At 39.3% G+C, this 26,870-nt stretch overlaps 1 protein-coding gene across 4 annotated transcripts in view; it reads left to right on the top strand.

The window, feature by feature from the left end:
* Positions 1–26,870, top strand: part of NPEPPS (aminopeptidase puromycin sensitive) — a 98,411-nt gene that overhangs the window by 22,105 nt on the left and 49,436 nt on the right. The window contains exon 1 of one of the 4 annotated variants that reach the window (XM_032615902.1): positions 3,649–4,732. The exons of the other annotated variants lie outside the window; for them this stretch is intronic. The gene's annotated coding sequence lies outside the window, so the exon portion shown is untranslated. Of the gene's footprint in view, positions 1–3,648; positions 4,733–26,870 lie in introns of those variants that run through there. 4 annotated transcript variants of the gene reach the window in all.

Below are 26,870 nucleotides of genomic sequence, written 5' to 3'. Positions count from 1 at the left end.
TTAATAATGCAGTGGTAAGGTAAGAGGGGAGCGGAAGCATTCTTTAGTCCTATGATTAAATCTTAGTCTTTCCGTGAGCTTGTGCTCCTGATCTGTGAGCTTCACTGGTGCTTCTCAGGTTTTCTTACCCCCTTAGGTAGAATATTTCTTACCCACTTAGGTAGCCCCCTTAGGAGGGGCTGGAGTTGGGCATTTACTTTACCCCAGGTAGGTTAGGCTCTGATGGAACCCCAGCAGGTTAAACTCTGGTAAAATAGTTTCTTCTGAGGGCAGGTTTTGTTAAGAACAGAATATTCTAGCATATTTCGGAATGGTTTCTTTTCCCCTCCCCTTGCCGGAAGCATGAGAGGATTTTTCTCTGATATTTACTTTTAGGACCTGGTACAGCTCCTGGAGGTAAGACTCATAAAAAGCATGAGGGTCTCCCTATGACTGGGTCCTCCTGGAATTTTAAACTCTCAAGCTTGTCCACACTGAGCCTCCAGCACTTCATCAATTACAGTTCAGGTATTCCTACCCCAGCACTAGTTGCCAGGGGTGATTTCTTCTTGTGGGTTTCTGCCCAGGTATGTTGTGATCTTCTGTATCTGCCTGTCTCCAGTTTTTTCAGCAGTGGTTTGCTCTTTGTCCTCACTTCTCTGGTGGATCTAAGGAGAGTTGTTGATTTTTCAGTTTCTCCAGCTTTTTACTTGTGTTGTTAGGATGGAGTGGCAACTTCTAGGCTCCTTACATGTAAGACCAGATATCAGAAATCCTCCTAGTGATTTTATTTTTATTTCCAATATAAAAGGTTGCATTCTTAAAATATAAAAGCAATATGTGCCCTTTTGTAGACATGTGCTTTCATTTCTCTTGGGTAAATACCTGGGAATAGGGACTTCCCTGGTGGCACAGTGGTTAAGAATCTGCCTGCCAATGCAGGGGACATGGGTTCGATCCCTGGTCCGGGGAGATCCCACATGCCGCAGAGCAACTAAGCCCGTGTGCCACAACTACTGAACCTGAACTTTAGAGCCCGCGAGTCACAACTACTGAAGTCCGCTCACTCTAGGGCCTGCATGCCGCAACTACTGAGCCCGCGTGCTACAGCTACTGAAGCCTCCGCGCCTAGAGCACATGCTCCACAACAAGAGAAGCCACCGCAATGAGAAGCCCGTACACTGCAAAGAAGAGTAGCCCCTACTCACCACAGCTAGAGAAAGCCCATGCACAGCAACGAAGACCCAGTGCAGCCAAAAATAAATGAATGAATGAATGAATAAAAACACTTAAAAAAAAAATACCTGGGAATACAATGGCTGCATAATATGGTAAATGGAGAATTTTTAAAGAAACTGCCAGTGTTCTCAAATGGTTGTACCATTTTATATCCCCATCAGCTGTGTGAGATCCAGTTGCTCCATATCCTTGCTAATGTTTCTTTTTTTTTTTTTTTTTGTGGTACGCGGGCCTCTCACTGTTGTGGCCTCTCCTGTTGCGGAGCACAGGCTCCGGACGCACAGGCTTAGCGGCCATGGCTCACGGGCCCAGCCGCTCCACGGCATGTGGAATCTTCCCGGACCGGGGTATGAACCCGTGTCCTCTGCATCGACAGGCGGACTCTCAACCACTGCGCCACCAGGGAAGCCTTCATGAAACTTTTATATTTTCTTCTAAGAGTTTTATAGTGTTAGTTCCCACATTTAGGTCCCTTTTATAGTGTTAATTCCCACATTTTGATCCATTTTTGTATATGGTATAAGGGGTTCAACTTCATTCTTTTGCATGTGGATATCCAGTTTTCCAAATACTATTTTTTGTTTGTTTTTTCAGTACGCAGGCTTCTCACTGCTGTGGCGTCTCCCGCCGTGGAGCACAGGCTCCGGACGCTCAGGCTCAGCAGCCATGGCTCACGGGCCCAGCCGCTCCGCGGCATGTGGGATCTTCCTGGACCGGGGCCCAAACCCGTGTCCCCTGCATCGGCAGGCGGACTCTCAACCACTGCGCCACCAGGGAAGCCCTCCAAATACTATTTTTTGAAGACTTCCCTTTTCCCCAATGAATGAATGGTTTTAGCACCCTTGTTGAAAATCATTTGACTGTATGTGCAAGGGTTTATTTCCAGGCTCTCCATTCTATTCCATTGGTCTATATGTCTGTCTTGATGCCAGTACCACACTTTTTGAGGTTACTGTAGCCTTGTAATCAGGAAATGTGAGACTTCCAACTTTGTTCTTTTTCCAGATTGTTTTGGCTCTCCAGGGTCCTTTGAGATTCTGTTTGAATTTTTGGATGGGTTTTAAAATTTCTGCAAAAAACACTGTTGGGCTTTTGAGAGGGATTGCATTGAGTCTACATATAGATCACCTTGGCTATTGTGGACATCAAACAATATTAAGTCTTCTAATCCATGAACAAGGAATGTCTTTCCATTTATTTGTATCTTCTTTAACTTCTTTGAGCAACATTTTGTTGTTTTTAGTGTACAAGTCTTTCACCTCTTTGGTTAAAATTTTTCCCTAAGTATTTTATGTTATTTTTGATGCTATTGTAAGTGGAATGTTTTATTAATTTCCCTTTGAGATTGTTCATTATTTTTAAAATAACTTTATTTATTTATTTTTGGCTGCATTGGGTCTTCGTTGCTGTGTGCAGGCTTTCTCTAGTTATGGCGAGCGGGGGCTACTCTTCATTGTGGTGTGCGAGCTTCTCATTGTGGTGGCTTCTCCTGTTGTGGAGCACGGGCTCTAGGCCCGTGGGCTTCAGTAGTTGTGGCATGTGGGCTCAGTAGTTGTGGCTCACGGGCTCTAGAGTGCAGGCTCTGTAGTTGTGGGGCACAGGCTTAGTTGCTCTGCGGCATGTGGGATCTTCCCAGACCAGGGCTCGAACCCATGTCCCCTGCATTGGCAGGTTGATTCTTTTTTAATAAATTTATTATTTATTTATTTATTTTATTTTTGGCTGCGTTGAGTCTCCGTTGCTGTGCATGGGCTTTCGCTAGTTGCAGCCAGTGGGGCTACTCTTTTCTGTGGTTGTCTTCTCATCGTGGTGGCTTCTCTTGTTGTGGAGCACGGGCTCTAGGCATGTGAACTTCAGTAGTTGTGGCACGCGGGCTCTGTAGTTGTGGCACGTGGGCTCAGTAGTTGTGGCTCATGGACTGTAGGGTGCAGGCTCAGTAGTTGTGGCGCATGGGCTTAGTTGCTCCGCGGCATGTGGGTTCTTCCCGGACCAGGGCTCGAACCTGTATCCCCTGCATTGGCAGGTGGATTCTCAACCACTGTGCCACCAGGGAGGCCTGGCAGGTGGATTCTTAATCACTGCGCCTCCAGGGAAGTCTTAAGATTGTTCATTGTTAGAGTATGGAAAAGCAACTGATTTTTTTTTAAAGAAGGTTATTTCCCTTTTAAATTTATTTATTATTTATTTATTTATGGCCGCGTTGGGTCTTTGTTGCTGCGTGCAGGCTTTCTCTAGTTGCGACGAGAGGGAGCTACTCTTTGTTGCGGTGCGTGGGCTTCTCATTGTGGTGGTTTCTCTTGTTGCGGAGCACGGGCTGTAGGCACGTGGGCTTCAGTAATTGTGGCACGCAGGCCCAGTAGTTGTGGCTCACAGGCTCTAGATCACAGGCTCAGTAGTTGTGGTGCACAGGCTTAGTTGCTCCGCGGCATGTGGGATCTTCGCGGACCAGGGCTTGAAGCCATGTCCCCTGCATTTGCAGGCGGATTCTTAACTACTGCGCCGTCAGGGAAGCCCCCTACAAAGCCATTTCTTAATGTTGCACATATTGGTTATCCCTCCCTTTTTTGGCTGTTATAAACAGTAGTGCAAAAGACATCTTTTGTGAACCAGTGTGACAGGTTTTGGATAGCTGTATTCCCAGTTTACTGGATGTTATTATGAATCTTTCTATTTTTTCTCATCTGAGAAATGAAAAATATATTGTTTACATTTGAACTTTTTATTAATAGTTGAATATCATTTCATATACTATTGGCCTTTTAATGTTTTTTGGTAACAATTTTATATTTGTAATTTTTTTGGCCTATTTTTGTATTGCTTTGAACATACATGATATATATTGTAGGTACACCCTTTGTTATCTATCATTGCAAAATTTCATTGTGTCTGTCTTTTGTGTTTTAACTTTGCCGTACTAGTTAAATCTGTCACTTGAGTGAATTTTTTAAGTTAGCTTTCTCCCACCTTGCTAATCTGCAGCTAACTGAAAGGCGCATTTTGGTTTAGAATTCTCTTTTGTCGTGTCTTTCTAGATTTTTATATTCTAGTTAATGTTTCTGGACTTGATTCAGTCTGTGGTATTATGAGTCTACAAATTAAAATTTCTAATTAGCATCCTGTGACCATTCAGTCACTTGAGACTTATCCAGAAATCTTAGAACTTGCCTTAAAATAACGCATAATAGGATTTATATTACCTATACTGAGTATGAGTTGTCTACTCTTCTACCTGCTCTCCCTTGGAAAGAGGAAAGTGAGACCATTTCAAATAGAAATTAAAACTTTCTCATATCTTTTAATCCAGATATATTAACAGTTGATCCTTTTTTTTTTTTTGTTTTTTTTTTTTGGCCACACCGTGTGTCTTGTGAAAGCTTAGTTCCCCGGCCAGGGATTGAACCCAGGCTCTTGTCAGTGAAAGCCCGGAGTCCTAACCACTGGACCGCCAGGGAATCCCCTACAGATTGTGTCTTTAGATGCTTTGACAACCGTAAACAATTCAGTGACAATTTTGGTGAGTAGGTTGTTTTTTTTTTTCCTCCCCACATTTTCCTATTTTCCACTTTAATGGAACTTTACTCTGAAGGTATATATATTCTAACATTTAAGCACTGGTTCCAAAACCTACATTATTTGGCTGCTTTATAAACATTTAACATTTTGGTTTATTTAAGTCTTTTTTGTTTTTTTGGCTGGGCCACACAGCTTGCAGGATCTTAGTTCCGCGACCAGGGATTGAACCTGAGCCCACAGCAGTGAAAGCACCGAGTCCTAACCACTGGACCGCCAGGGAATTCCTTATTTAAGTCTTATTGATGTGTACATAAATAATTATTTATGTAAGCATCATAATTAATGTTAGAATCAAGTACCTTCGATTATTGTGGAACTGCAAGTAATATTGTACAGAATGTTTCCCTCTATCTCCCAGGTTCTGCCTGTCTGCTTACTTTTCAGATAAATTAACTAAAGGAAGTTAAGTTTATTATTTATTTGAAGCCTTCCCGTCCCCATATCAAAGTTTTTTGTTTTGTTTTGTTTTGTTTGCTTAAGTGGTCATTTGTGTAGTAATTCAAGGAGTTTTTATGTAATATCCATTAAAAAAAAGTTTTTTTTTTTCTTTTTGGCCACACTGCGTGGCACATGGGACCTTAGTTACCCGACCAGGGATCGAACCCATGCACCCTGCAGTGGAAGCACGGAGTCTTTTTTGGCCACGCCGGGCGACATGTGGGATCTTAGTTCTCTGCTCAGGGATTGAACCCGTGCCCCCTGCATTGGGAGTGTGGAGTCTTAACCACTGGACCATCAGGGAAGTCCTGAAGCACAGAGTCTTAACCACTGAAACACCAGGGAAGTCCCAATATCCATTTTTAAGTAGTAGTTTGGTAAGTGTGAAAGCATGTCTGAAGTATCCTTTATCTACAAGAAACTTAAAACCAATTGCAAAGACAGTAGAGACAAACAGAAGACATATTTTTCAAGGGAAGAATTTATAAATGGTATTAACATTAAGATAAAACCTCACATTTAAAAAAAAAGATTTATTTATTTTATTTATTTTTGGCTGTGTCAGGTCTTAGTTGCGGCATGCAGGATCTTTCGTTACGGCACGCGGGCTCTTCGTTGTGGTGCACAGGCCTCTCTCTAGTTGTGGGGTGCGGGTTTTTCTCTTCTCTAATTGTGGTGCGCAGGCTCCAGAGCGCGTGGGCTCTGTAGTTTGTGGCACGTGGCTGTAGTTGAGGCGTGCAAGCTCAGTAGTTGCGGCACGCAGGCTTAGTTGCCGCGCGGCATGTAGGATCTTACTTCCCTGACTACTGATCGAACCTGCGTCCCCTGCATTGTAAGGTGGATTCTTTATCACTGGACCACCAGGGAAGTCCCAAAACCTCACATTTTTAATTCCTGATCTTGTTGGGATTTCTGAGTTTATCTGTGAACTGTGTTCTGCTTTCTATGCAGAATGGATCCTTTTTTTAAAAAATTCTGGCCACACTGCGGCTTGTGGGATTTCAGCTCCCGACCAGGGATTGAACCTGGGCCACAGCAGTGAAAGCACCTAATCCTAACTACTAGACCATCCATTTTAAAATAAGTAATCTTCAGGAGTTCCCTGGTGGCCTAGTGGTTAGGATTCCAGGCTTTTACTGCCGTGGCCCAGGTTCAATCCCTGGTTAGGGAACTGAGATCCCACAAGACGTGAGTCATGGCCAAAAAAAAACTGGAGTCCCATTGAATAAATCCTTGCATTAGAAGGAACAAATGATAACAGTAGCCAACCTTTTTATTCCTTTTTAGTACAGGTCAGAGAGAAAGAACATGAACTTTGCAATTCTACATACTTACATTCTTTCACTTTCACTTTAGTTGGTTTTGAGTGATAGTGAAAGACTCGCTGATGAGGAATAGTTAAGTTTCCATATGGCTGTATACAAATATAAAGTATATGAGTGTATAATGGTTTTCAAGTTTTATTTGTATTTGGCAAGTTTTAAAACATATTTAAACAGCTTTAAGCTGATATGGATTGCTCTAGTGACTGTTGTTTTAAGAATTTAGATGACTTATCATTTGATTATACAAGGTGTATTTGTCTTCCTAAGTTAGGTTTCCTAACCTTCAGACCAGGTCCAACCAAGGGTATCATTTTTCTTAATAATGATAATGTTAATAGTGATGATAATAAAAAAAATGAATTCATTGTTTAGTGTATGCAAGCACTAAATGCATTACATAATCATATAGCTAACCCTAGGTACAGAGAGGTTATATAACCTACTATAGGTCATAAAATTGGTAACTGATTCAAACCTAGACAGTTCAGCTCCTTGGGTCCATGCACATCATCACACAGTCTACTGCCTGTCATTAAAAACCACACCATATATATATATATGTTTTTTAATAAATTTATTTTATTTTTGGCTGCATTGGGTCTTTGTTGCTGCGTGAGGGCTTTCCCTAGTTGCGGCAAGTGGGGGCTACTCTTTGTTGCGGTGCGCAGGCTTCAGTAGTTGCAGTGCAAGGGCTCAGTAGCTGTGGCTCGTGGGCTCTAGAATGCAGGCTCAGTAGTTGTGGTGCATGGGCTTAGTTGCTCTGTGGCATGTAGGATCTTCCTGGACCAGGGATAGAACCCATGTCCCCTGCATTGGCAGGAGGATTCTTAACCACGGAGCCACCAGGGCAGTCTCCACACCATATTTTAATTATCTGTGTCTGTGCTACTTCTTATTAGAATCTAAGTTCCTTAAGGACTAAGAGCCATGATTCATTCTTTTTCACCTGTGGTCTTCCATGGTATCTGACGTATAGTAGGTGTTCAATAAATACGTATTGAGTGAACTAAAGCAAAATGTAAAGAAATGCAGTAATAAGTCTGTCATAGTTTTGGGGCTTGAATTTCTTTTTTTTTAAAATTTATGTATTATTTATTTTGGACTGTGTTGGGTCTTCATTGCTGCACGCGGGCTTTCTCTAGTTGTGGTGAGTGGGGGCTACTCTTCGTTGTGGTGCACGGGCTTCTCATTGCAGTGGCTTCTTTTCTTGCAGAGCATGGGCTCTAGGCACGCGGGCTTCAGTAGTTGTGGCTTGTGGGCTCTAGGGCACAGGCTCAGTAGTTGTGGGGCACAGGATTAGTTGCTCCACGGCACATGGGATCTTCCTGGACTAGGGCTAGAATCCATGTCTTCTGCATTGGCAGGTGGATTCTTAACCACTGTGCCACCAGGGAAGTCCCCTGAATTTCTTCATATGCTTATTCTATTGACTTTATGTGTAACAAACAAAATTATATTTGGGACTACTTTTCATTAGCTTTAATTTGTATTTTATTTCCCTTTGAGGAATACAATCAAGATATTTACTAACTGTAAAGATTCTGTACAGTGTTTTAAATATTAAGGAAATGCAGAGTGTAAAAATTGTAAATTACGTACTTTTTAGATTAAATGGAGAGAAAAACTGATTCCATAGCATTATATAATATTGTATTATATGCTGTTGTTTTTTCCAGTTTTATTGAAATATAATTAACAAAAAATTATATATCTTTAAGATATACAACTTGATGTTTTGATATACATATACATTGTGAAATAATCATCACAAGCTAATTAACATGTCCATCACCTCGCACATTTACCATTTTCTGTTTTTTTTGTTTTGTTTTGTTTTTTGTGGTGAGAACACTTAAGATCTACCCTATTAGCAAATTTCAAGCATGCAGTACAGCAATAGATACATTGCTGTACATTAGATTTCCAGAACTTAGTCATCTTGTGTAACTGAAACTTTGTGCCCTTTGACCAATATCTCCCCGTTTCCCCCTCCCTCCAGTTCCTGGCAGCCAGCATTCTACTTTCTGCTTCTGTGAGTTTGATTATTTTAGATTCCACATATGTGATATCATGCAGTATTTGTCTTTCTGTGTCTGACCTATTTCATTTACTGTAATGTCCTCCAGATTCATCCATGTTGTCACAAATGGCAGGATTTCCTTCTTTTTTAAGACTGAATAGTATTCCATTGTGTGTATGTATGTGTGTGTATATATATGTCTCTGTGTGTGTGTGCGTATATATATATATATATATATACGCACACACACACACACATAAATATAACATATTTTCTTTATCCATTCATCCATCACTGACAGACATTTAGTTTGTTTCCATATCATAGCTATTGTGAGTAATGCTGCAATGAACATGGGAGATATAGATTTCATTCCTTTATGTTGTATACCCAAAAGTGAGATTGCTGGATCATAAAATAGTTGTTTTTAATTTTTTGAAGAATCTTCATACTGTTTTCCATAATGGCTGTACCAATTTACATTCCCACCAACAGTATTTCAGAGGTTCCCTTTTCTCCATATCCTTGCCACCACTTGTTTAGTATGTTTTGTCTTTTTTCATAATACATATGCTTGTTCTTAAATGCTAAACTGAAGAGTTAGTTCTCCAAATCAGTGCTTCTTAACTTTTTTTTTTCCAAGATGTTAATAGAAAAGGATGTTTTCTTGGTACACCAGAAAGAACAGGCTCACACGAGGAGGGTGTCAGAGGCCTCTCATTGCTCAAGACCTATTGGCTGCCCCAAGGGCCAAGGAAATCAATATTTTGGCAAACCTGTAATTCATATTTGGAACTGCCACAGAATATTGCTTGGAAATTCTCTGCTGTAAATAGTTTCAAACTTTTAGAATTACAAGGGATCTTCTTTTCCAGATCCTTTATAATAAAATATTATTTTATTTTTCTATGTATACTATTATAAATAATAATTTTATAAACATATTTATATATTTTATTTATTTGTGTCTTCTCTTTTTCCTGCCCTTAATCCCCAGATATTTGTCCATTTTATTAGTCTTTTTTTAAACATTTAATTTAATTTATTTGGCATTGGGTCTTAGTTGCAGCACACAGGATCTTCATTGTGGTGTGCAGGCTTCTCTCTAGTTGTGGTGTGTGGGCTCCAGAGCACGTGGGCTCAGTAGTTGTGGTATGCGGGTTAGTTGCCCCCCGGCATGTGGGATCTTAGTTCCCTGACCAGGGAGTGAACCTGCATCCCCGCCTGCATCCCCAGCATTGGAAGGCGGATTCTTAACCACTGGACCATCAGGGAAGTCCCTTATTAGTTTTTTCAAAAAACTGACTTTTGATTTTTTAAATCCTCAACTGAATGTTTATTTTCTGTTTCCTTAATTTCTGCTCTTATCTTCATTATTTCCTTCTACTTTCTTTGGGTTTATTTTGTAGTTTTTTTTTAACTTCTTGCGATGGATACTTGACTTATTAATTGCTTTTCTAGTATATTCACTTAAAGCTGTAAATTTTCCTCCTAAACATATATTGCTTTTAGCTGTATCCCCCACTTTTTTTAGTTTGTTTGTTTTGGGGGAAATTCTCCACGCAGTGACTGTAGCTCTTGTTGCTCGCTGCTGCTGCTGCTCTTCCTCCTTCACTCCTGTCCTCCCCCCCACCCCTCTTAATAGCTTTGTGAAGGTATATTCAATATTCACATACAATAATCTGCATATATTAAAATGTGTAATTTGGTACTTTTTGACCTATGAATGCAACAAGGGTAATGAACATATCCATCACCCCCACAGCGTTTCCTCATGTCCCTTTGTAATCCATTTCTTCCCTTCTTCTCATCCCCAGGCAACCACTGATCTGCCTCTACAGTTTTTGACATTTAGTGTTTTTTTCATTCAATTCAAAATATTTTGTGATTTTTGATCTGGAATGTTTAGATGTACCTGGAGATTTTCTAGTTTACTTGTATTATGGTCAGGAAACATATGATTTCAGTCCTTTAGACTTTTAAGACTTGCTTTATGACCCAAGATATGGTCAACTTTTAAAATGCTTGTGTGTGCTTCAAAAGAGTATAGCCGTTAGATGTAATGTTTTATGTATGTCTTACTAAGTCAAGTTTGTTAATTTTATTTAAATCTTTCATTTTTACTGATTCTTTTTCTCTTGCTTGTTTTGGTTAACGTTTGCATGTAATTTTTTTCTCATTCTTTTTTTTTTTTTTTTGCCATACATGGGCCTGTCACCGTTGTGCCCTCTCCCGTTGCGGAGCACAGGCTCCGGACGTGCAGGCCCAGCGGCCATGGCTCAGGAGCCCAGCCGCTCCGTGGCATGTGGGATCCTCCCGGACCGGGGCACAAACCCGTGTCCCCTGCATCGGCAGGCGGACTCTCAACCACTGCGCCACTAGGGAAGCCCTTTCTCATTCTTTACCTTCACTATTCTCAATCTTTATGTTTTAGGTATATCTCACATAAACAGCTCATTGTACTTTTTTTTTCTTTTTAAATCCAGTCTGAAAACCTTTGCCTTCTAAATAAAGCATTTATTAATCCATTTACGTTTAATGTAACTACTGTTATTTGGCTTTAAATCTACCATTTTCTTATGTACATTCTCACATTCTCTTAATTAGAAAAGTTAAAAAAAAATTTTTATTGTTGTTGTTTTTTGGATGTGTGTCAATATACCCCAGGAACTATAACAGCCATCCCTGACTTAAAAAAAGATCCAGTGTTAATTGATCATTTTACCCTTCTCCTGGATAATTCAGGGATCTTAGAGCACTTAATCTCCATTTATCTCCCTCTGATTTACATGGTATTATTGTGGTGTAGTTTAATTTTCTTATGTATGTATGTATATTTAGTTAAATAATAAAGACATTATTACTGTTATATAGTATAATGTTCATTTAGCTTTACCCAAATATTTACTGTTTTTGTTGTTCTTTATTCCAGTAATCCTTTTAGAATCATTCTTTTTCTGTTTGAAGAATACCCTTTGTAATGTTTAATGTAGGTCTGTTGATGGCAAAGTCTGTTTTTTTTTTTTTTTTTTTTTTTATTTATTTATTTATTTTTGGCTGTGTTGGGTCTTCGTTTCTGTGCGAGGGCTTTCTCCAATTGCGGCGAGTGGGGGCCACTCTTCATCGTGGTGCGCGGGCCTCTCACTGTCGCGGCCTCTCTTGTTGAGGAGCACAGGCTCCAGATGCGCAGGCTCAGTTGTGGCTCACGGGCCTAGTTGCTCCGCGGCATGTGGGATCTTCCCAGACCAGGGCTCGAACCCGTGTCCCCTGCATCAGCAGGCAGATTCTCAACCACTGCGCCACCAGGGAAGCCCGCAAAGTCTGTTTTTGTTTCTTTGAGCATATCTTTGCTTTACCTTATTTTTTTTACCTTCGTTTGGAAAGCCTACGTTGTTTTTTTTTTAATATATTTATTTATTTATTTTTGGCTGAGTTGGGTCTTTGTTGCTGCACGCGGGCTTTCTCTAGTTGCGGCGAGTGGGAGCTACTCTTCATTGCGGTGCGTGGGCTTCTCATTGCGGTGGCTTCCCTTGTTGCGGAGCACGGGCTCTAGGTGCATAGGCTTAAGTAGTTGTGGCATGCAGGCTCTAGAGCGCAGGCTCAGTAGTTGTAGCACACAGGCTTAGTTGCTCCGCAGCATGTGGGATCTTCCCAGGCCAGGGCTCGAACCTGTGTCCCCTGCACTGGCAGGCGGATTCTTAACCACTGCACCACCAGGGAAGCCCTCCTACATTGTTTTAATTGTAGTTGATTTACAGTATTAGTTTTAGGTGTACAGCATAGCAATTCAGCGTTTTTACAGATTATACTCCATTTCAAGTTATTACAAAATAATGACTCTATTTCTTTGTGCCATGCAAGATATCCTTGTTGCTTATCTACTTTATACATGGTAGTTTGTATTTCTTAATTCCATACCCCTATCTTGCCCCTCACCCCTTCTCTCTGTCCATTGGCAATCACTAGTTCTTTATAACTGAGTTTTGTTACATAAATTCATTTGTTTTATTTATTTTTATTTTTAAAATAAATTTATTTATTTTTTGGCCGTGTTGGGTCTTCATTGTTGCACGTGGGCTTTCTCTAATTGAGGTGAGTGGGGGCTACTCTTTGTTGCGGTGTGTGGGCTTCTCATTGCGGTGGTTTCTCTTGTTGCAGAGCACTGGCTCTAGGCACACAGGCTTCAGTAGTTGTGGCACGTGGGCTCAGTAGTTGTGGCTCGCGGGCTCTAGAGCGCAGGCTCAGTAGTTGTGGCGCATGAGCTTAGTTGCTCCGCGCCACGTGGGTTCTTCCTGGACCAGGGCTTGAACTCGTATGCCCTGCATTGGCAGGTGGATTCTTAACCACTGAGCCACCAGGGAAGCCCTGTTTTATATTTTAGAATTCCAAGTATAAGTGATAGTGTACAGTATTTGTCTTTCTCTGACTCATCACATATTGCAAATGGAAGGGTTTTATTCTTTTTTATGGCTAAGTTTCTGTTGTATATAAATTACATCTTTCATTCATCTGTTGATGGACACTTGGGTTGCTCCCATATCTTGGCTATTGTAAATAATGCTGCTGTGAACATTGGGGTACATGTATCTTTTCAAATTAGTGTTTTCATTGTTTTTTTTTTTGATACATAACCCAGGAGTGGAATTGCTGGATCATATGGTAGTTCTATTTTTGTTTCTTTAAGGAGCCTCCGTACTGTTTTCCATAGTGACTGCACCAATTTACATTCCCACCAACCGTGTACAAGGGTTCCCTTTTCTCTGCATCTTTGCCAGCATTTATTATTTGTAGACTTTTGGATGATAGCCATTCTGACAGGTGTGAGGTGATATCTTGTTGTTTTGATTTGTATTTCTCTAATAACTAGCAATTTGGGACATCTTTTCATGTGCTTGTTAGCCACCTGTATGTCTTTTTTGGAAAAGTGTCTATTCTGGCTTTCTTCCCGTTTTTTGATTGGGTTATTTGTTCTTTTGGTATTGAGTTGTAAGCTATTTATATATTTTGAATATTAATCCCTTGTTGCTCATGTCATTTGAAAATGTTTTCTCCCATTCCAAAGGTTGTCTCTTCATTTTATCGATGGTTTCCTTTGCTGTGCAAAAGCTTTTAAGTTTAATTAGGTCCCATTTGTTTATGTTTGCTTTTATTTCTTTTGCTTTGTGAGACAGACCCCCCAAAATATTGCTGTGATGTCAGAGTGTTCTGCCCATGTTCTTTTCTAGGAGTTTTATGGTTTTAAGTATTACATTTAAGTCTTTAATCCATTTTGAGTTTATTTTTGTATATGGTTTAAGGAAATATTCTAATCTCATTGTTTTACATGTAGCTGTCCCATTTTCCTGGCACCACTTACTGAATAGACTGTCTTTTCTCCATTGTATATTCTTTAAAATATATATATATATATATATATATATATTTATTTATTTATTTATTTATTTATTTATTTATTTATGGCTGTGCCAGGTCTTAGTTGCAGCATGCAGGATCTTTTAGTTGCAGCATGTGGACTTCTTGGTTGCGGCATGCAGGCTTCTTAGTTGTGACATGCATGCGGGATCTTGTTCCCTGACCAGGGATTGAACCTGGGTGCCTGTATTGGGAGTGTGGAGTCTTATGCACTGGACCACCTGGGAAGCCCCTCCATTGTATATCCTTGCCTCCTTTGTCATACATTAATTGACCATAGGTGCCTGGGTTATAAAGTTTATTTTCGAGGATTATTTTTTGCTGGCTGTAAAACTCTAGATTGCAAATATTTTCTTCCAGTACATTCACTCTTTTATTCAAGCTGTCCTCTTTCTTCCATTGTTGATCTTAAGAAGTCAGCTCTCAGGCTGTTATTTCTTTAAAAATAGCCCTCCTCCAAACCTCCCTACCCCAGATGCTAATAGTCTTTGTTTTTCTGAAGTTTAACTATACTGTATGCACTTGGATTCCTTTTTATGTAGCCTGCTTGGGATTTGAAGGGCTTGGTGAATCTATGGCTTAATATCTTAAATTGGTTTTAGAATGGTCTTGGTCATTATCTCTTCAGATACTGCTTCTGCTCCATTCTGTCCTCTCATCTGCGCTCTTGGGATTCCAGTTAAATATATGTTTGTTCTCCTAACAGATCCTCCATCTTTCTTATCCTTTCCCGTATTTTTTATTCTTTTGTTATTATGTGCCTTGTTTGGATCTTTTATTCTGGTTTATCTTCCAACTCATTAATTCTTTCCTCAGCTGTATCTAATCAGCTTTTAAAAAAAATAAATTTATTTATTTATGGCTGCATTGGGTCTTTGTTGCTGCACACAGGCTTAGTCTAGTTGTGGCTAGTGGAGGCTACTCTTTGTTGCGGTGTGTGGGCATATCATTGCGGTGGCTTATCTTCTTGTGGAGCATGGGCTGTAGGCATGCAGGCTTCAGTAGTTGTGGCACGTGGGCTCAGTAGTTGTGGCACTAAGGATCAGTAGTTGTGGCTTGCAGGCTCTGGAGTGCAGACTCAGTAGTTGTGGCGCATGGGCTTAGTTGCTCCATGGCATGTGGGATCTTCCCGGATGGGCTCGAACTCATGTCCCCTGCATTGGCAGGTGGATTCTTAACCACTTTGCCACCAGGGAAGTCCCTAGTCTGCTTTTAAGGTTGTCCATTGAAGGTGTTTTTCTTTGTGTTTTGTTTCAGTTTTTGTCATTGTATATTTTTGTTCTATAATTTATTTTTCCAAGTGTACAGGTTGTTTTTGTGGGTTTTTTTGGCGGGGGTAGCTTGTCATTCTCTGCCAGATTTTTCAAGCTTGGGCTTTTATCTTCTTGAACATAGTAAGAAAGTATATAAATATATCTGCTAATACCTGGGGACTCCTGTTTTATCATCCATTGTTTTAACTGTTTTCATTTAATTTGTCTTGTCCTCTGATGTGCCAGGGTTTATTTGATTATTGTATGTTAAATTAGGAAAATTATCTGGTCAAAATAACATGATATTTTCTTTGTCTAGGGAAGATTTTTGTTTACTTCATCTGGGGGTCACTAGTACTAGTTATAATCTTCTTCCAACATCAGGGCTTCAGATTTTCTGAAGTCTTATTGCATTCCATGTGTGAACTAGTTTTCTTCTTAGTCACCTTTACTATGAGGTTATCACCTTTTGAGGTTCAGGTCCAAAGGAGGAACTGGTTTGCCAAGACCCCTCCCCACTAGTCTTGATGGACCCTGAATTCCAACTTTTGTCCCAAGGGCCTACTAGACTCAGCCTCTAAGGCGTGTCTACCAAATCAACAAATGACTCTAGAACAACAGTGGCCTGGCATGGGATAGTTTCCTACTTTTGTAATCCTATTTCTTTTTCATCTTGACTTCCTTATCTTGTTGCTTTTTGATGCTTTTTAAGAAGAGATTTTTTCCCCCATCTAACTTTTTTAGTTTTGAGGGAGTTGGGTAAGTGAGAGGGAGAGTTTGTTTAAATTATATACTACACCGTTACTTGAAATAAAGTTTCTAATTGTTTTATAGGTGAAGAAACTGAGATCCAAACAGATTAAGTAATACTGTAAGACCACATAATCAGCGGCAGAACCAGGTCTACAATCTATGTCTTTGTGTTACTCTAGTACTTGTACTAATGATAAGTCATTTTAACTAAATATACAACAGTCATTTAGTTAAAATAGGTATACTCTAGAAGGGATTTCTTTGTTCTCTTGGGCCTGATTTGTATTTGGTATATGGCTAATTCTCTTTAGACTTTTTAGATAGCCTAATGGGGTAGGATCATTATTATATTATATAAATCCATTTCAAAATATGGAACTGTGAATATAGTTACTGCTTGATCTGTAACTGTGCAATACACCAGAATGGTTTCTAAAACCACAGAAACAATATGGTAGGTAGGTTGCCAAAAAACAAAATAAAACCTCATCACATGTTTAATCTGGTACTGAACTATACAGGCGTATGTGGGCTATATAGAATTATGTGGGCTAGGTTTCCTGTTACTTACATACAGCAGTGGCTTGGAGGAAATGACATTCTGAGTTCCAAATAGACAATATATAAAGGAACTTTTAAAGTACAGTTGAATTGGAGCTTCTAATGTTGGGATTTTTAGAAGATTTTACATTTGAATCTCAATATAATATGAAAGCAGAATCCATTAGAGGCCTGTTTATATGACATAAGCAATGACAACTTTGGCTGACTTTGTATGTTTTTTCTATTTCAATCTTTTAAAAAATGTGGGCTCCTGAGTGTACCACCTTGTAGTTCTCTCTTTGTACTTCCTTTTCTGTGATTAAATTTCACCATGTTTAAACATAAAGAGGGAGAAAAGTGTATCATGGCTCAACTAATGATTACCTTTCAATCCAAGATTATTATGCTCAAATATTTTATTTTATTTTATTTTTTTTATTAATTAATGAATCTATTTTTGGCTGTGCTGGGTCTTCGTTTCTGTGTGAGGGCTTTCTCTAGTTGCGGCAAGCGGGGGCCACTCTTCATGGCGGTGCGTGGGCCTCTCACTATTGCGGCCTCTCTTGTTGCGGAGCACAAGCTCCAGACGCACAGGCTCAGTAGTTGTGGCTCACGGGCCCAGTTGCTGTGCGGCATGTGGGATCTTCCCAGACCAGGGCTCAAACCCGTGTCCCCTGCATTAGCAGGCAGATTCTCAACCACTGCGCCACCAGGGAAGCCCTCAAATATTTTTAAAATAAATTTATTTATATATTTATTTTTGGCTGCATTGGGTCTTTGTTGCTGCGTGCAGGCTTTCTCTAGTTATGGCGAGCGGGGGCTACTCTTCATTGTGGTGTGGGAGCTTCTCATTGTGGTGGCTTCTCCTGTTGCGGAGCACGGACTCTAGGTGCGTCGGCTTCAGTAGTTGTGGCACGTGGGCTCAGTAGTTGTGGTTCATGGGCTCTAGGGCGCAGGCTCAGTAGTTGTGGCACATGGGCTTAGTTTCTCCGTGGCATGTGAGATCTTCCCAGACCAGGGCTCGAACCCTTGTCCCCTGCATTGGCAGATAGATTCTTAACCACTGCACCACCAGGGAAGTCCCAATCATGCTCAAATATTAATATAAGAAGGCTTTTTTGATGCAGCGAGAGGGAGAAAGAGAGTGTATATGTGTAGGTAGAGGGCTAACATTAAAATGTTAAATGAAGTGAGGAAGAAGAGGTGTTGTTCTAAACTTAAAACTTATTGCTTCTTCCAATAAAAATTAATTTAAAAAATCTGATTGCTTCTGCTAAATTTTACTGGTGAAGTAACAACTTTAGTTAATTGTAAACTTCCTTCTTGATATAAATGTAGCATCTTCTGAAAAACTGTTCTGTACTTTGCTTATCTTGGAGCTTGTTATAAATCAGTACATAAAGAGCTTCCGGGGCTTCCCTGGTGGCGCAGTCATTAAGAATCTGCCTGCCAATGCAGGGGACACGGGTTCGATCCCTGGTCCAGGAAGATCCCACATGTGGCAGAACAACTAAGCCCGTATGCCACAACTACTGAGCCTGTGCTCTAGAGTCTGCGAGCTACAACTACTGAAGCCCATGCACCGCAACTACTGAGCTCACGCACCGCAACTACTGAGCTCACGCACCGCAACTGCTGAACTCACACATCACAACTACTGAAGTCCATGCACTCTAGGGGCCTGTGTGCCGCAACTACTGAGCCTGCGTGGTGCAACTACTGAAGCCTCCGTGCCTGGAGCCCGTGCCCCGCAACAAGAGAAGCCACAGCAATGAGAAGCCGGTGCATCGCAACGAAGAGTAGCCCCTGCTCGCTGCAACTAGAGAAAGCCTGTGCGCAGCAATGAACATGCAACACAGCCAAAAAAAAAAAAAGTAGCATATTAAAAAAAAAAGAGCTTCCTCCTTTTTATGATTTTTTAAAATTTTTATATATTTATTTATTTATGTATTTATTTTTGGCTGTGTTGGGTCTTCATTGCTGCGCACAGGCTTTCTCTAGTTGTGGCGAGCAGGGGCTACTCTTCGTTGCGATGCACAGGCTTCTCACTGCGGTGGCTTCTCGTTGCAGAGCACGGGCTCTAGGCACGCAGGCTTCAGTAGTTGTGGCACGTGGGCTCAGTAGTTGTTGCTCACGGGCTCTAGAGAGCAGGCTCAGTAGCTGTGGCACACGGGCTTATTGCTCCGCAGCATGTGGGATCTTCCCGGACCAGGGATCGAACCTGTGTCCCCTGCACTGGCAGGCAGATTCTTAACCACTGTGCTGCCAGGGAAGTCCCCTTTTTATAATGAAATGGAATGAATTTATCATAAATCATTAAGAATCTATGCTGCAATGAATAGTATTGTACATATCTCACATCATTTATCTAGGATAAATTCCTGAAGTGGAATTGCTGGGTCAGAAGGTATTTATATTTGTGATTTTAATTGATATTGTCAAATTGCACTTTATAGAAATTGTATCAACACCTACCAGCTTGTTAGTCAGACACCCTGCTCAGCAGCGTATCTATATCTCAAATTTTTTGATCTTTGTTAATCTGATGGTAAAACATGATTATTTTGCACTGCCTTTACTTTGCATTTCTTTATATTGTAAAATTTAAATCTTTCATATATTTAAAAAGCCATTTGTATTTCACTTTTCTGTAATCTGTTCAAGTCATTGTCCATTTTACTTGGGTGCTGCCCTTTTTTACTGATTTAACTTTTTCCATAATATGGGTTGTAGTATTTTTTCCCTGATTTTGTTATATGTCTTTTGATTTTTGCTTATGGTTATTTTTATAATGCCAAGCTGTTTTGTATTAATGTATTTGTTTCTTTTATAACTTCTAGATCTTAAGACATTTAGTTATTAAAACAAATTTTAAAAATGTTAATTGAAGTAGAGTTGATTTGTAATCTTATGTTAGCTTCAGATGTACAGTATAATGATTCAGTATTTTTCAGATTATACTCCATTAAAAGTTATTACAAGATAATGGCTATAATTCCCTGTGCTATACAATATATCCTTGTTGCTGATCTATTTTATACATAGTAGTTTGTATCTGTTAGTCTCATACCCCTGTCTTGCCCCTCCTACCTCTGTCTCCCCTTTGGTAATCACTAGTTTTCTATATCTGTGAGTCTGTTTCTGTTTTGCATATACGTTCATTTGTATTATTTTTTAGATTCCATATATAAGTGATTATCATACAGTATTTGTCTTTCTCTGCCTGTCATATTTCACTAAGCATAATATTCTCTAGGTCCATCCACATTGCTGCAGATGGCAGAATTTCATTCCTTTTTATGGCTAATTTTCCATTGTGTGTGTGTGTGTGTGTGTGTGTGTATCAAACCCATGTCCCCTGCAGTGGAAGCATGGAGTCTTAACCAGTGGATCGCCAGGGAAGTCCCTGTAGCACATCTTTATTTGTTTGTCTGTTATTGGGCACTTGGGCTGCTTCCGTGTCTTGGCTGTTGTAAATAGTGCTACTGTGAACATTGGGGTGCATGTATCTTTTTGAATGAGTGTTATTGTTTTTTCTGTATTCATACCCAGGAGTGGAATTGCTGGATCATATGGTAGTTCCATTTTTAGTTTTTTGAGGAACCTCCGTACTGTTCCCCATAGTGGTTGCACCAATTTACATTCCCACCAACGGTGTACAAGAGCTCCCTTTTCTCCACATCCTTGCCAACATATATTATTTGTAGACCTTTTGGTGATAGCCATTCTGACATAGGTGTGAGGTGATAATCTCATTGTTGTTTTGATTTGCATTTCTCTAATAATTAGTGGTGTTGAGCATCTTTTCATGTGCTTAAGACATATTTAGAAAGGCTTTTGCCAGCCAGAGATTATTTTTTTAAATCACTATTTTAGTAGTTCCTGTTATTTAAATCTTTGTTCCATCTGGAATTTTCCTAATAGGTATAAGGTATGAATACAACTTAGATTTTTGCTTCAACACCATTTATGGAATAATCCATCTTTTTCCCCACATCCAGTTGCCACCTTTATCATACACTAAATTATATATGTATTTGATTCTTCTTCTTACTCTTTGAATATGCTCTGTATTCGTGTTTAGTTCCATACTTATTATAGTTACTGTAACTTTGTAATATGTTCTGATGTCTGGTAGAGCAAGCCCTCTTGTTACACTTTATTTTTCTGAATTCATTTAGTTCCTCTTATTTATTTTTGCATATGGACATTGGAGTCAGATTGCATAATTATAAAATGAAAAAAATCCTGTTGGTATTTTTATTGGGATCATATGATATGTAACTTAAGAGAATTAACAATATTTAAGATATATCCCCAACTAAGAATATTATTTACCTTTCCATTGTTTGTCTTCTGTGTCTTTAAGTAGTGTTAAAATTTTCTTCATAAAGATTTTACATATTTCTTATTAAATATATTCCTAGGTGTTTTATACTTTTTGTTGCTATTATGAATGGGGTCTTATCTTCCATTATATCTCCTAGTTATGAGATATATGAGGTTCTTGATCCCTCTATATTAATTTTGTATCATGCTACCTTACTAAATTTTCTTTTTATTTCTAATAGTTTCTCAGTTGACTCTTTTAGATTTTCCTGACATATAGTCTTATCACTTGCAAGCATTGAACTTTTATCGATAACAATTTTATTAAGAGTTTCTATCAAGAGTGGCTACTGAACTTGTATTCTGTTTTCAGCATCTATGGAGTAAATTATATTCGTCTTTTAAATCTGTTTTACTGAATTGGTTTAGTTGTGTTTAAAACACTATAAGAAATGTTTTGGCGTTAAGGTAGATGGTATCCATCTGTTTTTAGTATGACCCCCCTCCTTAAAAATTATAAACTTTTTATTGTGAAAATTATCATTACCTCAGAAAAATGCATGTAACAATTTTACAGCTTAGTACTATAACCCTAAGAACCTCTCACATGCCCCCCCTTTTTTTTTTGCGGTACGTGGGCCTCCCACCACTGTGGCCTCTCCCGCTGCGGAGCACAGGCTGTGGACGCACAGGCTCCGCGGCCATGGCTCATGGGCCCAGCTGCTCCGCGGCACGCGGGATCCTCCTGGACCAGGGCACGAACCCATGTCCCCCGCATCGACAGGCAGACTCTCAACCACTGCACCACCAGGGAAGCCCTCATATGCCCCCTTCTGATCACATCCTCTCCTTCCCCAAAGAGACTACCTTACTTTGACTTTTGAGGTGGGAATTTTCTTTTTCTTTTTAAAAATACTTATTTATTTATTTGGTTGTTCCAGGTCTTACTTGTAGCACGTGGGCTCCTTAGTTGCGGCAGGGGGCTCCTTAGTTGTGGCACAGGGCTCCTTAGTTGTGGCATGCGAACTCTTAGTTGCAGCATACATGTGGGATCTAGTTCCCTGACCAGGGATCAAACCTGCGCCCCCTGCATTGGGAGTGCAGAGTCTTATCTGCTGTGCCACCAGGGAAGTCCTCAGTAATTTTCTTAATTTGCTTTATAGTGTGACGATGTAAGTGTGCATCCCTGAGCAATATAGCTTAATTTACCCTTTTTTTTTTGTTATTTTATATAAATGGAATCACAGTAAATACTGTGTGGTTGCTTTCACTCAGTATTAAGTTTTAAAGATTTATCCATGTCATTTTGTGTAGCTGCAGTGCCCTGTATTCCATTATAGGAATATACTGAATGTATTTATCCATTCTCCCACTGGTGGACATTGATGAACATCTGGATTGTTTCAGTTTGGGGCTACTGTGCACAGTGCTGCTGTGTACTTAATGTTCAGGCTGGTGCACATAAGCACACTTTTCCATAAAATATATGCCTAGGAGTGGTCTTGCTAGGTTATAGGGTATACATATCTTTAGGTTAGAGCAGTTACACTACTTCCAGGAGTGGGTACCATCTTTTCTTGTCCTCGTTAACACTTGATATTTTCAGACTTCTTGCTGTTAGCTAACTTGGTGGGTATCTGATGGAGGTTTTAATTTTTATTTCCTGATTTTAATGAGGTTGGTTACCTTTTATATGTATATTGGACATATTTATTTCCTCTATTGTGATGTATCTGTTAAAAATTTTTTGTCCATTTTTCTACTGGGTTCTGTGTCTTTTTCTTAGAATTTAAAGGAATTCTTTTTATGTTCTGGATATAAGTTCTCTGCCCCTTGTGTGTTACAAATATCTTCTGCATCTTCACTTTCTTAATGGTGCCTCTTTTGTTTTTTTTACAAGTTGCCTTGTTTTTGTTTTTATTTATTTTTGGCTGTGTTGGGTCTTCGTTGCTACACTCGGGCTTTCTCTAGTTGCGTCGAGTAGGGGCTACACTTCGTTGCGGTGTGTGGGCTTCTCATTGTGGTAGCTTCTCTTGTTGCAGAGCATGGGCTCTAGGTGCACGGGCGGCACGTGGGCTCTAGAGCACAGGCTCAGTAGTTGTGGCACACAGGCTTAGTTGCTCCGTGGCATTTGGGATCTTAGCAGACCAGGGCTTGAACCCGTGTCCCCTGCATTGGCAGGCAGATTCTTAACCACTGCACCACCAGGGAAGTCCCTGACCTAGATTTTTTTTAATAAGGAGAGCAGGAGTTACCTCATAATTACTCATTGTGTTATTCATTGATAACACAAATTGGCTTTTACGGCAACAGTAGGTTCCCTTATAGCGGTGTAGGTGTTTACTAAATAAAAGGCATTGTATCTCTCTTGAGGCCTATTATGGCAGAAGAGAGAACGAGAATTAACATATTAAGTGACAAAGTGGGAAAGGCCAGCTGAGAGGGGGGAAATTACAATGAAGTAAAGCAGATTCACGAAGGGGCCTGAGGATCCTGGTATTCTTTGTGGAAGTAAGCAGGGTAATTTAAAGGAAAGGTATTGGACTAGATAGGATACCTGCACAAATATTGAACAAACTCTTTGTTCTAGAAGAACTCATGTGAGAGAGGTTCTCAAATTTTGTCAGAGACTAAGTGGTACAGTGATTAAGAGTCTGCCTTCTTTTGGTTATAGTTAGAGAGTTTTGCACTGGCTGATTGTACAAAGAAGATGAGCCACTTCACCTTTTGTGTTTTCTAAAGATGAGTATGGTTTTTGAATTATGGTTGGCCAAAGTCCTAAAGACCTAGGCAAGAGTGCCTCCTTGTCAATAAGCCACACGGAAAACCCAGAATGAGAACACATATTCATTAGATTTTTTTGATAAATGGGCTCCCTATAAAAATTTGACCAGGATCTCAAAAGGAATATCTTTAAAAAGATTTTTTTAAACAATTAAAATTTTTTTCATAGTTAATATGTACACATGATGCCAAGTTCAAAAGATATGTAGTACTAAGTAAGCCTGCTAATAAGGCCTCTCCAGCCTTCCAGCTCTCCTGCGTGGAGACAAAGTTGTCAGGTTTGTATGTATCCTTCCTTAGATTGTTCTATGCATTTACACGCATATATGTGTATATACGTTCATGTGTGTGTGTCTGTATATCTACGGATATCTATAGATATATGGATATGTGTGTGTCTATATTTCTATATATACATATGTAATGTGTGTGTGCTCATAAATGATAGCATACTGTGTTCTGAAATTTTTTTTACTTAAGTCAAAATTATATCCTAATTGGTTTTTAAAAAGTGACATTTAAAATCCAATTTATAGGTCTATCTTGTTATGAACTTTGTAGGTATATATTGTCATGAGTAAACTTTTATAGTCAAAGTGAATATTGTTAGTAGTTTTGAGTATAAGATTTTTCTTGTTATAGTTTTGTACATGCTATGGTTATATTCAAATTTTGCTTCTGTTTATTTGATTACTAAAATACATACTTAACACATGCATGCTTATTCCCAAATAGGTATGTTTATATCCATAGATTTGAAAATGCCAATTACATTTAATTTTTTTCTGAAATGTAGCACTCCATGATAAGTAATTTGTCATAACCAGACACTATGCTAAACACTTTGCATAGAGTATATTATATAATCTTCAAATAACTAAGGAGTAGGTAATGATTTTAATTTTACAAGTATGACAATGAAGGCTCAGAGAGTTGAATAACCATATATGCCTGATTATAAGATTCCTACTCTCCCATTTAAAATATTTTTTAAAAAGCTTTTTAATCAAGGTTAAGTTTGGTTAAGTTTAATTTTATTGTTTATACATGATGTAGGAAAGTGTCTACTTATAATGCTCAGTTTACATGTATACATTTTAAATTATAAATATGTTAATATAAACTGTTATTGATACATTAGTATTAAATTAATATGAACATTAATTTAGAAATATTACCTTTTCTTCTCTACTTCAATGAAGTATATTTATTCAGACTTTTCATATGTATTTTAGTATTAATGGCTTTCCACACTTTGAAAATCTAATTGTTCCAGAGCAAATATTATCTTCTAAGGTATTTGAGATAGATCCCTTTTTGAATCACTGTATTATGTTTTAATTGGAAAATTTCTCTCTAGCTATAAATCCCCATTCATATAACATTAGTAAAGTTTTTTAAAAAAAATATTTATTTGGTTGCACTGGCTCTTAGTTGTGGCAGGCAGGCTCCTTACTTGTGGCATGCATGTTGGGATCTAGTTCCCTGACCAGGGATCAAACCCAGGCCCCCAGCATTGGGAGCGTGGAGTCTTATCCACCTGTGCCAACTTATTCCCTGCACCACCAGGGAAGTCCCAGGGTTTTTTTATTAATGTATTTTGTATGGATGGTATTTATGATCTCTATGATATAATCACTTAGTCTGTTGCTTTTTAAAGTGATCTATTTGTGCTGCTAATATTTACTAAACCTACTATGTTCCAGAAACCATTCTAGCATTGGAGGTAGAATTGTGGACAAAACCAAGACTCAACATTCTAGATACATATATTCAATCTGGAAAGAAAGACAGTAACAAATATGTGGTGTAAAGTAGGGATAAGTACTCAGAAATCACATAAGAGGATATAGAGTGAAGATTGTTGTTTAAGATGATAGAACAGATTTCTAAAGAAGTGATTTGAGCAGAGACCTGAATGACATAAAATGTGTAGGTAACTGGATAAAGAATTTTCCATGAAGTTGCAGAAACTCTGAGGTTGGAGAATGCTTACAGTCTTTGAGGAACAACAGTGAGGCACCAGGAGCAAAATATGAGTTCTAGTCATTGCTCCGTATCTTCAATGACATTTTGTTATGTTTCATGTGTACAACATTATATTTCTACTTCTGTATACCATACAGTGTGCTCACCACCAAAAATTTCATTTCTGTTCATCACTATACAGTTGATCTCCTTTACCCATTTTGCCCTCTCCTGGGCACCCTCCACCCCCAGTAACCACTACTGTGTTCTCTGTATCTGCATGTTTGTTTTTGTTTGATTTAGTTTGTTCATTTATTTTGCTTTTTTAAAATTAGTTTTGTTTTATATTCCACATATCAGTAATATCATATGGTATTTGTCTTTCTCTATCTGACTTATTTTACTTAGCATAATAACCTCAAGGTTCATCAGTGTTGTGGCAGATGGCAAGATTTCATCTTTTTATGGCTGAGTAATATTCCATTGTGTATATATCCCACGTCTTTATCCATTTATCTGTTGATGGGTGCTTAGGTTGTTTCCATATCTTGGCTATTGTAAATGAGGTTGTGATGAACATAGGGGTGCATATATCTTTTGAATTAGTGTTTTCTTATTCTTTGGATAAATACCCAGAAGTGGGATAGCTGGATCATATGGTAATTCTATCCATTCATTCATTCATTCATTCATTCATTCATTTATGGCTGTGTTGGGTCTTCATTGCTGCACACGGGCTTTCTCTAGTTGTGGTGAGCGGGGGCTACTCTGTGTTGCGGTGCGTGGGCTTCTCATTGCAGTGGCTTCTCTTGTTGCAGAGCTCTGTAGTTGTGGCACTCGGGCTCAGTAGTTGTGGCACACAGGCTCAGTTGCTCTGCGGCATGTGGGATCTTCCCAGACCAGGGCTCAAACCCGTGTCCCCTGCATTGGCAGATGGATTCTTAAACCACTGCGCCACCAGGGAAGTCCCGGTAATTCTATTCTTAAATTTTTGAGGAATCTCCATACTGTCTTCCATAGTGGCTACACCAGTTTACGTTCCCACCAACAGTTTATGAGAGTTCCCTTTTCCCCATATCCTTGCCAACACTTGTTATTTCTTGTCTTTTGGATAATAACCAGTCTGACAGGCATGAGGGGATATCTCATTGTGGTTTTGATTTGCATTTCCCTAAAAATTAGTGATGTTGAACATCTTTTCATGTGCCTGTTGGCCATTTATATGTCTTCTTTGGAAAAAATGTCTATTTAGCT

Source organism: Phocoena sinus, chromosome 20, assembly GCF_008692025.1.
Source record: "Phocoena sinus isolate mPhoSin1 chromosome 20, mPhoSin1.pri, whole genome shotgun sequence".
Lineage (NCBI taxonomy): Eukaryota > Metazoa > Chordata > Mammalia > Artiodactyla > Phocoenidae > Phocoena > Phocoena sinus.
The sequence above is the reverse complement of the archived record's forward strand: the minus strand, read 5'-3'. Positions and strand labels throughout refer to the sequence as shown.